Source organism: Mustela lutreola, chromosome 15 (assembly GCF_030435805.1).
Source record: "Mustela lutreola isolate mMusLut2 chromosome 15, mMusLut2.pri, whole genome shotgun sequence".
NCBI classification, from domain to species: Eukaryota; Metazoa; Chordata; class Mammalia; order Carnivora; family Mustelidae; genus Mustela; species Mustela lutreola.
The window spans coordinates 2,853,892-2,866,976 of NC_081304.1; the positions used below are offsets into that span (position 1 = coordinate 2,853,892).

A 13,085-nucleotide genomic window follows, 5' to 3' on the forward strand; every position below is an offset into this window, starting at 1 on the left:
TTGCCAAGCACATACTTATACTAAAAAATATAAAACAACATTTGCCGTTTACCTGAAATTTTAAATTCAGCCGCGCATCCAGTGGTTCTCTTTGCTAAACCAGCAAGCCTCGCCGGGAGGGGGTTTATTTCCATTGTAGTTTGACTGATGGAAGCAGGTGCACAGGGACAGCGGCCACGGTGGCCTTGGGGGTGGAGGCTGCGTGAGGAAAAGCCCCAAGCTCTGAGGTCCAGCCCTCCAAGCCCTGCGGCGTTCGCTTCGGCCCCGAGCCTTCCTTCCGTTTCTGTTGCATCCGGCAGAACCGCAAGCCGGGGACTGTCCTGGCCGGGAGCAAAGGAAGCAGCCATAGCCTTGACCCAGTGGAGCTGCCCACAGCTGGGGTTGAGTCTATACCGAGCTACACGGCGCTGGCAAGTCGGCTCATGGGGCTCCACCTGCGTGCCCACCTGGGCTCTGGGTCGTGTCCCCCTGAAACCCCATCGATTTGTTTCACGGGTGACATTCGATCTTCCCGAAACAGGACCCAGCAGAGCTGAGAGCAGCTGCCAGACAGCTGTGAACCCGACCCACGGCCGTGTCCTCGGGAGGCCCTGTGCATCTTCTCAGCCCCAGCACGCCCCGTCCTGTCCTGGTCCCCCGAGCCTCCCGCACCGCCCCCAGCCCTCTCCAGCGTTTCCTTGGCAAACTCTACCCCGGGCCCCCAGCCCACTCTGTGGGTGCCGTGGGCCCCAGCAGGCACTGGTGCCGGCAGCAGGGGGCTCACAGGCTTGCAAAGGGAAGTAGGAAAAGAGATGGGTTTCCTGGCCCAGCGACCTCCCAGCTCAGCCGGCTGACCTGTCCCTTGCAGACTGCATTGTTTTCCATCCAATCTCTTTTTTATTGAAGCTTGCTCCAGGGTTAGCTCAGGAGACATCTCCCCTAGCCTCCTCCAAGTGGTCTTATTTACCGGAACCCCTCGCCGTGGCATTTAGCGTCCCCATTAACATTTCGTGCGTCTTGCTTGTTGCGCGCATGGGCCCTCCGAGACCTCCAGGGTGGGGGCACATGGCAGCCCGCAGAAACGCCAGGCTTATTTTAATTGGTTTGAAACTGTCGCTGTCGACCACAGAGGGGTCCCTTTCCTTGAGTAATGACCTGGAATTTGATCACGCGGCTTTTATTAGCTTGTAACACGGAACGTGTAGCTGTGGGGGATCAGAGCCAGAGCCAGGCACACATCTGCCCTCTGTGGCATGCCCGAGAAGGTGCGCCAGCCACACAGGGCCGGCGTCCAAAAGACAGTGCCGCCCCATGGATGGCAGATGGTGGCTCTGGGGGGCAATCGCCTAGAACGAGTTCCTGGCTGGTCCGGGTCATGTCTCAAGTACCCCCGGTGCTGGGAGATACGTAGGGGTCAGCCGCCTGTGGCAGAACTGCAGTCCCATCAGCGGGGAGGAGAGAGGTGGGCCGATTCCTTGTCTGCTTGCCAGGGGCAGGAAAGCTGTCTCCCCTCCCAGAACTTCCTGGTGTCTAACTTGGTGTGGGGAAGCTTTGCTCAGGAGACCCCTGCCTGGGGCCCCAGGGCACTGTGCCTTTCCCTTGCATTTCGTTATGCAGAGGAACGTGTGAGCTCTGAGTTCGGGGAGCACCGGTGGCCTAGTGTCCAGAATGCTTCAGTGCATGGTTCCCAGCGCACACCCCGACCCTCGTCTGGAATGCAGATTGAGACCTCCCGTCTGGTCAGGCTGGCGGTTTGTAAGGACCTCTGTGGGTGTTGAAGAAACAATTCTAGACTAGTTCGTGGCCTTGTAGATGGAGGGAGCGTATCAAGGGTCGATCTGGTTCCTTCCAGAAGAACCTGTCCGGCCTTCTGGCAGGACAGAGTAGTATGTAAGGACTGGGCCGTGGGCTGCGTGCCACTCCTGGGGCATCAGGGTCTCCCGCTCCCTCGAGGGGCTCGCCGTCCAACCACAGTCATCTCGAAGGAAATTTGGAGCGTTTTGATAATTCAGGCAAAATATGGTACGTATCTGTGTTCCTCCACCTGCAGTTAAATGGTTAACTTGTAGCTATATTGTGTTGTCTTTTTCAAAAGGAAAGGAAGCAGGGAAGATAGCCGGCTCCCAGCCTCACCCCTGCCCCCAGCACACACGCACACAGGCATGGATGTGATGTCCGCTGCTTTGGTCCCTTAAAAAAAGCGTTTATATGCACGTGACCACAAATAGTGACTAAACTGTCTCAAAGTGCACGTGTGTGGTGGCTTTCGGGAAGTTGCTCCCTCCACTCAGCATTGAGTCCGTGGTTCCTTCCTGCTGACGTGTTTGCCGTCCGTCCGCTCTCTGCTGCCCGGAAATCTGCCGCCTCAGGCATCGCGCTCTTTGTCTGCACCCGCCGTTTCCTTGACGGATCCTTGGTTGCTGGCGAAGCGCCGACAATGCAGGGAACGCCACCGAGTGGGTCCTGGGGCCCGTCTCCTTGTAGCTGGGAGACGTGTGTGCACCTAGCCTGAGGGCTTGGGTTCAGAAGGTTCCAGATCCCGGCCCCAGCTCTCTGACCTGTCTGGGCCTTCCTATCCCACTGCCGTCCCCACTGGCCAGGAGATCGCCACTCTGCGCTTGTGTCCACGTGGGCGCGGGAAGGTGGCAGCCAGCCGCGTGTGAATCCCAGGCTCTCGTGCATCTTTCCTCCTGCTTATGAGGGGGGCGGACGGGGGAAGGCAGGAAGGACACGGTGCGCCAGCGCCCGGACGTCCTCATTGGCCACGCTGCGGGGACCCTCTTCACGAGCGGTTCTGACCCACAGGCTCCACGGTGAAAGGCTGAGCAGCTGTGTTTGGGGCATGAGCCCTTGCTGCCCTCCGAGGCTCTCTGGCCATCTGCGCCCTGAGGCTGGCCTGGTAGGACTGGGGTCCCAGAAGCAATGTGGGGGCACCATCCTAGAAGAGGGGGCGCAGGGCCCAGAGGAGAAACCCTGCCTCACCTCTGAGGCTGGAGATGCTCACATCTGGCCACGGGGTAGCTCCTGCAGGTGGGAGAATGGGTAGGGGCGTCCCCTGGTCTGGGGGCCTCTGCTGGGCTGGAGATGTGGGCTCCTGTCCCCTCTCTGGCACTTTGCTGAACCAGTCCTGGGGGCAAGAACACTCACCTTACCCTCCTTGATGGTCCTGCCGCAGTGGGCTGTGGAGGGTCTCCTGGGGCTGTGCAAGGAGGCCGTAGCCATGGAAGAGCTCACACAGCAGATGGGGAAACCGAGTCACCCAGCGGCTCACCGTTGCGAGGACAAGGACTGGGTGGCGTCACTAGCCACCCTGTGCCAGATTCCCGGGCTCAGGTCTGGGTGTACCCGTGTGTCGTTGCTTGCCTCCAGGGTCACTGGAAGAAGGTTCCGGGAGCCTTTACTGTCCTAAGCCCCTGGCCTGTCCGTCCCGCTGCCCTCCTCTCCAGGCGAGGCCGGAGCCCCAGCAGAGCACACCCACCCTCACGTGTGCTCCTGCTCGGGCCCGAGAAGGACCGGGCAGCAGCAACAACTCGGTTTATTAAGCCAATAAAATCTCAAGTTCATGAGCTGGAGGGTTTCCTGGCCTGAGCCTGGTGAGCTACTTGGGACACATGGCATGTCCCAGTCCTGGGAAGGGTCCTGTGCCCCGAGAGCCAGCTGCCACCTGCATCTCCTCTCCAGAGTGCAGTCTGCCCCACCCCCGCCGCGCCCTGTCCCGGGCAGAGGAGCTCAGGCCGAGCCCTTGGGTGTCCTCACCACCCAGCCTGGACTCAGGATGGGGCCACTGAGCGCTCCAGTCCCTCTTCTCGAGACCCGCTCAGTTCCTGTCTCCCTGCCCCGCTCTCCCGCGCTCCTTTGTCTCTGGGACTTTTCCGGGTGGGCCGGACTCCGGGAGGCTCTGCGTCAGCTCCGGGGACACAGCCCCACCTCGCCGCACGCACAGAACCCTGCGCATCGATTCTGAGCACGAGTCAGCAGTCACAGTGCAGTAGCGCCGTGAACTGTGGCCTTTTGCTTTGTGGTTATTAGTACATCATTGGGACTTAGCAGCCAGCTGGGGGGTGGGTGCAGGGCAGGGCTTGGAGGACAGGGCATGGGGACCACTGTCCTGCAAATGCCAGGGAGCCCGCTCTGGTCGTGGGGCTGGATCGTGGGGTGCGAGGGGATGCTGGTGCCGGGCTGGGACTCGGGGCCAGCGCGTCCCTGGGCTCCTGACCCATAGTCCTTGGTGCTCCGAGGCGGCTGGTCCCTCACTGTCTCCTTTGTCCCTTCTGTGCCATCCAGGGGCCCAGCTTCTCTAGAAGTGCAAGCCGGAGAGGCCCCAGAGGTGCTGAGTCAGCCATGGTTCTCTAGAGAAACAGAACCAGTGGGAGTTGGCTAGCTATGGACCGGCCCACCTGTCTGTACCTGTAGCTCACTGCCCCGGGTGCGACAGAGAGAGACAGATAGGTGGGCGGTGGGTGATGGATGGATGGATGGCGGATGCATAGGTAAAGAAGGAATTGGCTGGTTCAGGTTTTGGTGCGCGAGGTTAAATGTCTAGATAGACTCTCCAAGGTCTGCACGGACTGCAGATCCTGGTCAGCGCCACAGCCCTGGACTCTGGCCCAGGGCTGGGGAACCCAGATGAGTTACGGGGTGATGCTGGCAATTTGTCCCCAACAAGGCACTGTTGACTGCACAGGAGCGCTGGGTCCCGTGTGGGGAACAGGCGACACAGGCCATCCTGCTGTTGCTGTGCTCACTGCCAGCTAGGCCCCGTGGGCATGGCCCCCCGCCTCGGGTCCCGGGCCCAGTCTGACACGGTGGCCTCCCCGCAGGACAGCAGCGAGTGGCCGGGAGCCTTGAGGTGTGAGCGGAGGTGCTTTGTTCTAACTTCTCCCAGCCCGATGCGTCCTCGGCTGCGGCGTTTCAAAGACGCCGTTCCCATGACACTGTCCTGTGGTATTTTTAATCAGGAGCGCGGGAGAGCGTGTGTCTGATGCACTCCAGATATTTGGAGATTGAAAATGGTTTTGTTCTCGTGTTTTCTTTTCCAAATGCAGCGTTAAGTCAGAACGGCCAGAGGAAGATCCCGCCAGTCTTCCCCCTGAGCGGGTCCGCGGGCCCCTCCGGCCGGGAACCCGTCCCCGGAGCTGTCCATCGGCAAACAGGTGCGTGCCCTTTCTCCTCACACTTCTGGCTCCCCCGGAGCTGGTTCATGAAGCCGGGCTTCTCAGGGTGGGGGTGGAGGCCGCGGGGGCGTCTTCCAGCCGTGGGCGGCAGTCTCGGCAGTGCGACCACTGGGTGTCGGCTGGGGGAGCCCTGGTTGGTGGAGAGGAGGGTCCCCGCTTCCCCCTGCTGCTCGGGTCCTAAACCCTTCCGTGTTTTTCACCTGCCCTTACTTGGTCCCATCACTAAAATGCAAATCAGCGAGTGTATAATAGATAATTAATAGACTGATCAGCCGGCAAGGGAGCTAAGTAGATAAATAATTTTAATCATCCTTGGGCTGCCCATAAATTCCCTCCCTGGCTTTTTATTAAACTCTGTTTACAGGAGTCTTTCATACTGCATGCTCTTCCGCAAAACCCTTCCTTGGCGTCTCCCACCGGGCCTGACCTGGAGTGGAGGCTCCGCGCGACAGCCAGGCCCGTCCCCAGCAGGGCCCAGCTCTGGCACAGGTGTCCAGAAGCCCTGCCCAAGGAATAGAGGTGGGGGGCAGCAGGGCAGACGGCACTCAGCCCCCCGAGGCCCACCCTCTGCTCCCCGGCGTGGCCACAGCCTATGTTTAGACAGACCCAGAAGCCTTTATTATGCTTGGCGCCTGTGCTGTAGGTATGAGCTCGTTCTCCTCCCGGGGAGGCCTCCGCCTATTAATAGCCTTGGCTGAGGCTTCCTCGGGGCTCCGAATGCCAAGAGAGAAAGTGGGTTAATAAATATAAAAGAAAACTCCCGTAAGAGGGCCTGGGGCCAAACTCTCTCCCAGACTCTCCAAGAATGGTGGCTGACAGGGCCCAGAGGGGTGCAGGGCTCCTTGCACGCCCGACCTCCTCCACCCAGAGGTCCGATGCCTGGCGGGCACGTCTGGACCACGGTCCAAGAAGTCTCTAGGCTACGCAGCAGCAGGGACGGTGGGGGCGCTGGCGGGGAAGGCTGCCGTCCGGGTGGGGCAGAGGAGGGGGTTCGAGTGTGGCCTTGGAGATCCGGTGGCTGAAGCAGACAGGGAGGCATCCTTGGCTCTCCTGGTTCCCCTTCCCACTGGTGCCATCTCTCCGTCGGTTTTTGCTCCCGGCCTTGGGCACCTGGAGGATGAAAAAGAAGGAGGGGACGTGGCCCTGGGGTAGTTGCTGAACAAGATGCCTGTCTCCGCACCTTCCCCCCCCCTCCCAGAGTCGCAGCAAGGACAGCTTCCCTGAGTTAGAATCCCCTGCACGAGGGGAGTAGCCTCCGAGGGAACAGAGCAGGGAGGGGACAGGGAAGCTCCTTGAGGACAGGTGTGCCCAGGGTCCGCTCACAGCTGGATTGCAAAGCGTCCGCTGCACGAGGCACCAGCAGGCACTCCCCATAGCCGTGCAGGCCGCCCCTGGGCTGGTGAGTTTGCAGCTAACCCTGCAGCGTGCCCTCGGCTCAGGGAATGGTTCTGCCCCGGCCTCGTTTATTCTCAGCCTGGTGCTGTGCTGGCTCACTCCTAGAATTTGTGCTCCTTAGGGGGGGAGTGGCACAGGGTGGTCCCTGCCACCCGCTCCTTGGTGGCCAGGCTGAGGCTCCCTCCCAGGGACATGGCTGCTACAGAAAGTTCAATGCAGAGCTTTCGTCCCATGTTGGGTAAATTCTCTCCCAGGGAAACGAAGTGAGACCGTGGGTGTTCGTCGGTGTTGCTGGGTTTTCGCAGTGCGACTGTCCTAGCTGCTCCAGCAGGACAGCCGACAAGGACAGAGCCTGGGTGGCCTCCTGCTGCTTCCCGGGCTGGACACAGAGGTCCGCGGCAGGCCACCTGGCCGGTCCACTGGGCTCTCACCGCCGGGTCATGTGTCCTCGGAGGGCGGCTGCTTGCCTGGGGCGGAGAGAGAATTCAGCCTGAACAGGTGGAAAGGCGTTTTTACAAGTTCCCCTCAGTGGAATTCAAGTCTGGACGACGGCCCAGCGGGGACTCCCTGCCCTGTCCGGAGTATATTTAGCTCCAAGCTGCTCGCCCGCCCCGCTGCGTCCCGGCCTCACTGGCTGAGCGGGAGGAAGCCCAGCCAGGGAAGAGGCAGAAAGAGCAGACGGGGCAGCGTTCCCAGGTGCCGCATCCCTCCCCTCAGCTCAGGGCAGGCTGGAGGGGCGGCAGGCGAGCCTGCTTTCGTTACGGTCTGTCCTGGGCAGGCAGACAAGGGGGACAGGACGGGAGCACAGGGAACCCGAGAGCAAGGCCTGTCGGGACAGCTCCGCATCGCACTTTTCTGGTCGTTCAGTGGACAAGTTTAGGGCTTCTTTGTTTTTGCTCTGGGAGAGTCGGGGCCGGGTATAAAGAAAAAGTGACCATGAAAGGCAGGAGTGAACGGACGGTCAGCCAGTGCTGGGCACACAGCAGGGCCCTGGTGCTCTGGCGCAGCTGTGACAGGAGCTGGGGTGTGCTCCCCTCTATCAGGAGGCCTGTGGGTCCTGGGGGGCTCTCACCCACTGCCCTGCTTGAACCTCACACGCCCTGTGGGGGTCAGCTCCCCCTGCCCACGAGGCCCTGGGGGCCGGGAATGGAGGGGCCACCACCGGTGTCCACACCTTCCTGGGTCTTCTGACCCTTGCTCAGCTCAGCGGGGCAGAAGTGGTTTGTCCGTGAGCTGACAGCGGGCCTGGCTGTGGGGTGTGGGGCCCGACAGGCCTCCACGGCATGGGGCTTGTGCAGCACAGAGAGTGGAGCCTGCAGGCAGGGTTCCCGGGCCCGGGAAGCTGAGGAAGGACACCTGCCTGTGTGCTTGGGTCCGAGTCTACACCAGACACGTCTGTGTGCGAGTGTGAACGTGCGTGAGATGGGGACACTCCGGGCTGGCAAGGACTTTCCGTCTTAAAAATCCTTTCCTGACCCAAAACACAAGGGAAATAGGAGGAAGGTGCTGTCACAGTCAGAACTCCTACTGTGTCACGTGATGTCACACCCGTGGGATGCCATGGGACGTCCATGCTGGCGGGGACTTGGGGGCCGTCTTGGCCAGCTCCTTCCTCTTTGTGCCGAGAAGGAGAGGGGGCTCTGCCGGCCGCCGGCTCGTCCCAGGGCTCACAGCCGGTGGTGGTGGCTGCTCTGCATCCAACTCAGGACCTTTGAGGGCTGGTTCTCCTGCTTCAGCTGTCGTCAGACTGAAAGGGACACTTCCTGTGCCTGGTGCACCTGCCGGGCTGGACAAGTAGTAGGGAGCTCCTGCTTTGCTTTGCCTGCCGTGTCTTCCTGAGCTGAGCTCCAGGCGCCTGCAGGTGGGGGAGGGAGCTGCCTCCTGCTGGCCTCGCCCCCCTACTCCGGCCCCAACCCCTGAACCCCACCCCCTCGGGAGGCCCTGCCGTATTGCATGGGCACTGGCGGAGAGCAAGGACCACATCGTCCTGGCTCCCTAAGCCCAGAGTGTCTGTGTCATGAGGGTCTGAGGAAGGAGCCAAGTGCGAGAACTTGCTTCTCTGGCAGACACGGGTCGTGGAGCCCGGTCCTGCCCGGAGCGGCACTCTGGGCCTCAGGGCAGGAGAGCCCCCGCACCTCCAGGGAATGTCAGAGCTGGGAGCAAGGGGGTGGCCCTTCAGTTCGCCTCCTCCCCTGGGGCTAGAAGGGTCTACAGGCTTCCCTAGCATCATTGCTTTTCTTTTTAAATTAAAGCGAACTTTTCGTTAGGGCGTGAGCGATAGATCTGTGGAAAGTCTAGACAGGACAGCGAAGGGACAGTCCCAGGGTCGGAAACCACCGCTGCGTGCATGGTGCAGAGATGGGGTCGCACCGCGCGCTGGTGCTGTCCTTGCTACCGGCACCTTCGGGGGTGCGTTCAGCTGGATTCTCCCCGTGTTCACCGACCGCGCGCTCCTTCCCCGCGTGGAGCTGTCGTCACGCAGCTACCCAGCCCCGCAGCTGTGCTGCCAGGGACCAGCACAGGCATTAGCCTTCAACCCTGTTTCCAAAACTCTCTGCCACACTTCAAGAAACCAGAAGATTAATTTCCCAAATAGGAATTAGGAGATGATTATTCACACCACAAAGGAGTCTGCAAACATCCCCTCCTCGGAGCTTCTTTGATAAACGGGCTCCTCCGGGGCATTCAGACATGCTCGGATGCAGGAGAGCCCAGCGCGCGGCCAAATGCAGGGAGGGCGCACACTGGCCTCACGCCGCCTCCCTCCCCGCCTCCCCGGCGCCCGCGCCAGCACGCGCACACCCACACCCAGGCACGCTCACACTCACAGGCGCGTGCACTGCACACAACGTTGGGAAGCTTTTTCTCGTGGTCGGCTGGAAGGCGATGATAATGTCCTTCATCACGAGTCTCATCTGTTTATCGGGTGGCCTGGTCCCAGCAGCCACGACTGGGGAATAAACGACCCCTTCCCCGTAAAGGATAAGGCGAAGTCGCCGTTGGCGAGATGAGGGCGTCCTGTGACTCCGGCCGCGTCACTCATTCTGCAGTGAGACGGAGAAGTCTCAGGAGAGACTCGGGGGAGTTTCAATAAAACCAGATCTGGAAACCCCAAATCCCAGGCTGCAAGCTGGCGCCCACGGCTCGGCACCAGGGGCTTCAGGTGGTGTCACCGTCCCTGACGCTGTGACCTCCCCTCCGAGCATCTCCGCCTGACGAGTCATCTCCACCCAAAGGAGAGCAGGGGCCCAGCCAGGGGAGCCGGTGCTCACGGGCAAGGGCTCTGCGTGCGTTCACACGGCCCCAGACGGACAGTCCGCCCAGGTTTCCGATGTATTTGCTTTCGGTTTCAGGCCACTTGAGTGGGATTTGCAGTTTAATCATAAACATAAATATATATATATATGATGTGTATATTTTTAGAATAATCTATTGAGTTCATATAACATGAAATTCACCAACTTAAAGCCGACCATTCAGTGGCCTTTCGCACCTTCGCCATGAGGTGTGGCCACCCCCCCCGACCGGTTCCTGAGCGACCATTCCCATCACCGCCGACTAACACCCCTCACTCAGGCGTGTTTACTAGTGTTCAGTTACTTTGCTTTGAAAGGTGCCCTGCCGGCCGCCATCCCTGCCCCTCCCTCCCCTAAAACTAGCGCTTGAGGAAGCAGAGCAAGCTGTACGGTGCGTGAGGTCTGGAATCCAGCATCACTTACTTTTCCCAGCGCACATGCCCGGGGGTCCTGATGGAGCCGGCAGCACCCAGTGCGAGGCCTGGCTCTGTCTCCTACCAGCCAGTGATCCCAGGCAGTGAGGTGACCTTCGTGCCTCCTGCTGTGCCGTGGGATGAGAACGTGCCTGACCGGCTGTCTGCGGGAGGGGGGAGCACCGTCGTCCGTGAACGGGAGGGGCTGGTGCCGTCACACCAGAGAGCGTGGTGGGTGTTTGCGTCGTGTTTGATACTTTTTGGAAGCCAGCCCAGTTTAGCAGTGGGGGCTCCTATACCAACTTCAGTGACACTAACGGTAGTGAGTTCTGTTAACCCACTGCCATCGGACCAGCCACTAGAACTTCACTTTGGGTTGTGGTAAAACACACAGAACAAAATTCAGCGCCGTAACCGTGTGTAAGTGCGCCGTTCGTGGGCACCAGGCACATCATGAGGCCGCGTGGCCGCCACCACCTGCCTCCAGAGTTCTCTCCATCTGGCAAAATCAAAGCTGTCCCCATCAGTCCCTAACCCCACCTTCCACTCCCAACCCCCGGCGCCTGCCGTCTGCTGTCTGTCCCGGTAGTGAGGCCCCAGAGACCTCACCAGCCTCTCTGGCTGACGTCCTCTGGGGTCGCTCACACTGCGGTGGCGTCAGGATTTCCTTCCCGTTCAAGGCCGAGCGAGGCTCTGTGGAGCCGAAGGGCCAAGCCACGTGGACCCGCCATCGTCAGAGCCCCGCCCGTCTCTCTGCTGCCACGAGCCCTGCTTCTCCACGAGCGTGTGTGTCTGTTCCTCTGTCTTGACATGAAGGAAATGAAACGGGTTTGGAAACCTGCTTTCCTATGGGGTTCTCCCGTGCTCCACTGTGCACACGCAGGCACACACACGCACACCCTCACACCTGTGGGCCACAGGCCCAGGGTGGCAGCCTCAGCAGCAGGCCACCCCCACCCAAGGCGGTCTGTCCGGGTGCATCTCCGCGGCTGTCCATCTGGAAGACAAGTCCACTGCAGGCGGTTTTCCTCCTGCCTTTGGGTGAGGCTCGTGGGGCCACGTCGTCCTGGGAGATTCTGTGTCTACTAGCTAGTAGACCCAGCTAGGTTCCACGTCCTGATGGGAGATTCTGTGTCCTACTAGCTGCTCACCCAGCTAGGTTCCACATCCTGATGGGAGATCCTGTGTCCTACTAGCTGCTCACCCAGCTAGGTTCCACGTCCTGATGGGAGATTCTGTGTCCTACTAGCTGCTCACCCAGCTAGGTTCCACGTCCTGATGGGAGATTCTGTGTCCTACTAGCTGCTCACCCAGCTAGGTTCCACGTCCTGATGGACGACACAGGGAAGCAGAGGTCCAGAATGACCCTGTGGGAACTGGGGAGGGGAGGCCAGAGACCCCCAAGCACCCGCTGGGGCTCCCGCGGGCTCCCTTCTGAAGGGAAGCGGCTTCTAGCCAGGACCGCCCGCTCGCTGGGACTGAGTGTTCAGCCAGCTGGCGGGCGGGTTGAGGGAAGGGACGGTCCAGGGGCCCACAAGGTGCCAAGAGTCCGCAGTGGGGAACAAAGCCTCCTTCTCCAGGAGTGGGTGCAGGAATCGGGGGCCATGTTTCATCCTGACGGCCCCGAAACCCCCGTGGGAGGTTCTGTGTGTAAATCTGCCTGACCACAAAGGTGGGATCTTCTGGGAAGGAATCACCGAAACGTCCGGCCGTTCTCTCCTGAGACCCGTTTGTTTCTTCAGGAAACAAAAAGCAAGATGAGTCTGTGCTTCAGCCACCGAGCCCTCCGGCGCGGAGTCAGCGGCAGCGTGATGTGGCCTCCTCCACAGCGCTCCCTCGTCAGCCCCCGGAGCGCACGGCTCACCCGTGCTGCGGGCCAGCCTCTGCCCGGGGGACCCCCAGCCTGGGTGTTCTAGAATCACTTTACCCACACATGGATGCCAAGGGGTGAAAGTCTTTACTGTGCGTGTAGAAGTGAAAGATCCTTTTGCTGGAAATCAGGGCTGTGGTTTGACAGCGTCGGGTCTCCTGTTCTGGATGACGTCACCGGCTTTCTTTTCCATGCGCCCCAGCTCTCCTGGACTTCCGGTGCTCCCGTAGCAGCACTGGGCTCGGGCTGCCGTACCCAAACCTCAGCCTGGGAAATACGTTTGCTCCGAGTCCTGGAGGCTGGACGACCAGGGGCGAGGCGGCAGCAGGGTGGTTCCTTCTGAGGCCCCTCTTCTGGGCGGGCAGACGGCCGTCTCCTCGTTGCGTAGTTGTCCCCTGTGCATGTCTGTGTCCCGATCTTTTCTTATAAGGACACCGGGCACATTGGATTTGTTTCTCCCCACCCACCGCAATCACCTCATTTTAACTTAAATCACCTCTCTAAAGACCCACCCCCAAATCCAGGCACCCCATGGTGCTAGGGGTCAGGTCTTGCCTGTGTGTGTTTGGGGGACACGATTCAGCCCGCGACAAGGCCCGTGGCTGTCCAGTGTTGTACTCGGGCTGGCTGGGCCCTGTCCCCCTGGGTGTGCATCAGGAGTGGTGCCCCCATGTCCTCCTGTCTCCTTGGTCCCGGGTGTGGCCTCTCATGCACTCGCTCGTTTCCCGTGCCCACCCTGCGGCCCCGCGTCCCGCTGCATCCGGCGCGGGGACTGTTTCAACGATGCTGAATCCAGACAAGCCTCTCCAGTTACAGACGTGAGCCCTCCCGCCTCTGAGCCTTGCAGTCAGCAGGCGCTGGTGCTCGGATGAAGCCACCCCAGCCCTCACCGATCCGCCAGGACAGTCTGTTTCCTCCTTCTCTCCCGCCACCAAGGTCAATACTGTGTGGCCTCAGG

At 60.7% G+C, this 13,085-nt stretch overlaps 1 protein-coding gene across 6 annotated transcripts in view; it reads left to right on the top strand.

The window, feature by feature from the left end:
• Nucleotides 1-13,085, top strand: part of RBFOX3 (RNA binding fox-1 homolog 3) — a 392,450-nt gene that overhangs the window by 207,599 nt on the left and 171,766 nt on the right. For all 6 annotated transcript variants that reach the window (XM_059147638.1, XM_059147636.1, XM_059147633.1 and 3 more), the window contains one exon: nucleotides 5,025-5,132. The gene's annotated coding sequence lies outside the window, so the exon portion shown is untranslated. The remainder of the gene's footprint in view (nucleotides 1-5,024; nucleotides 5,133-13,085) is intronic.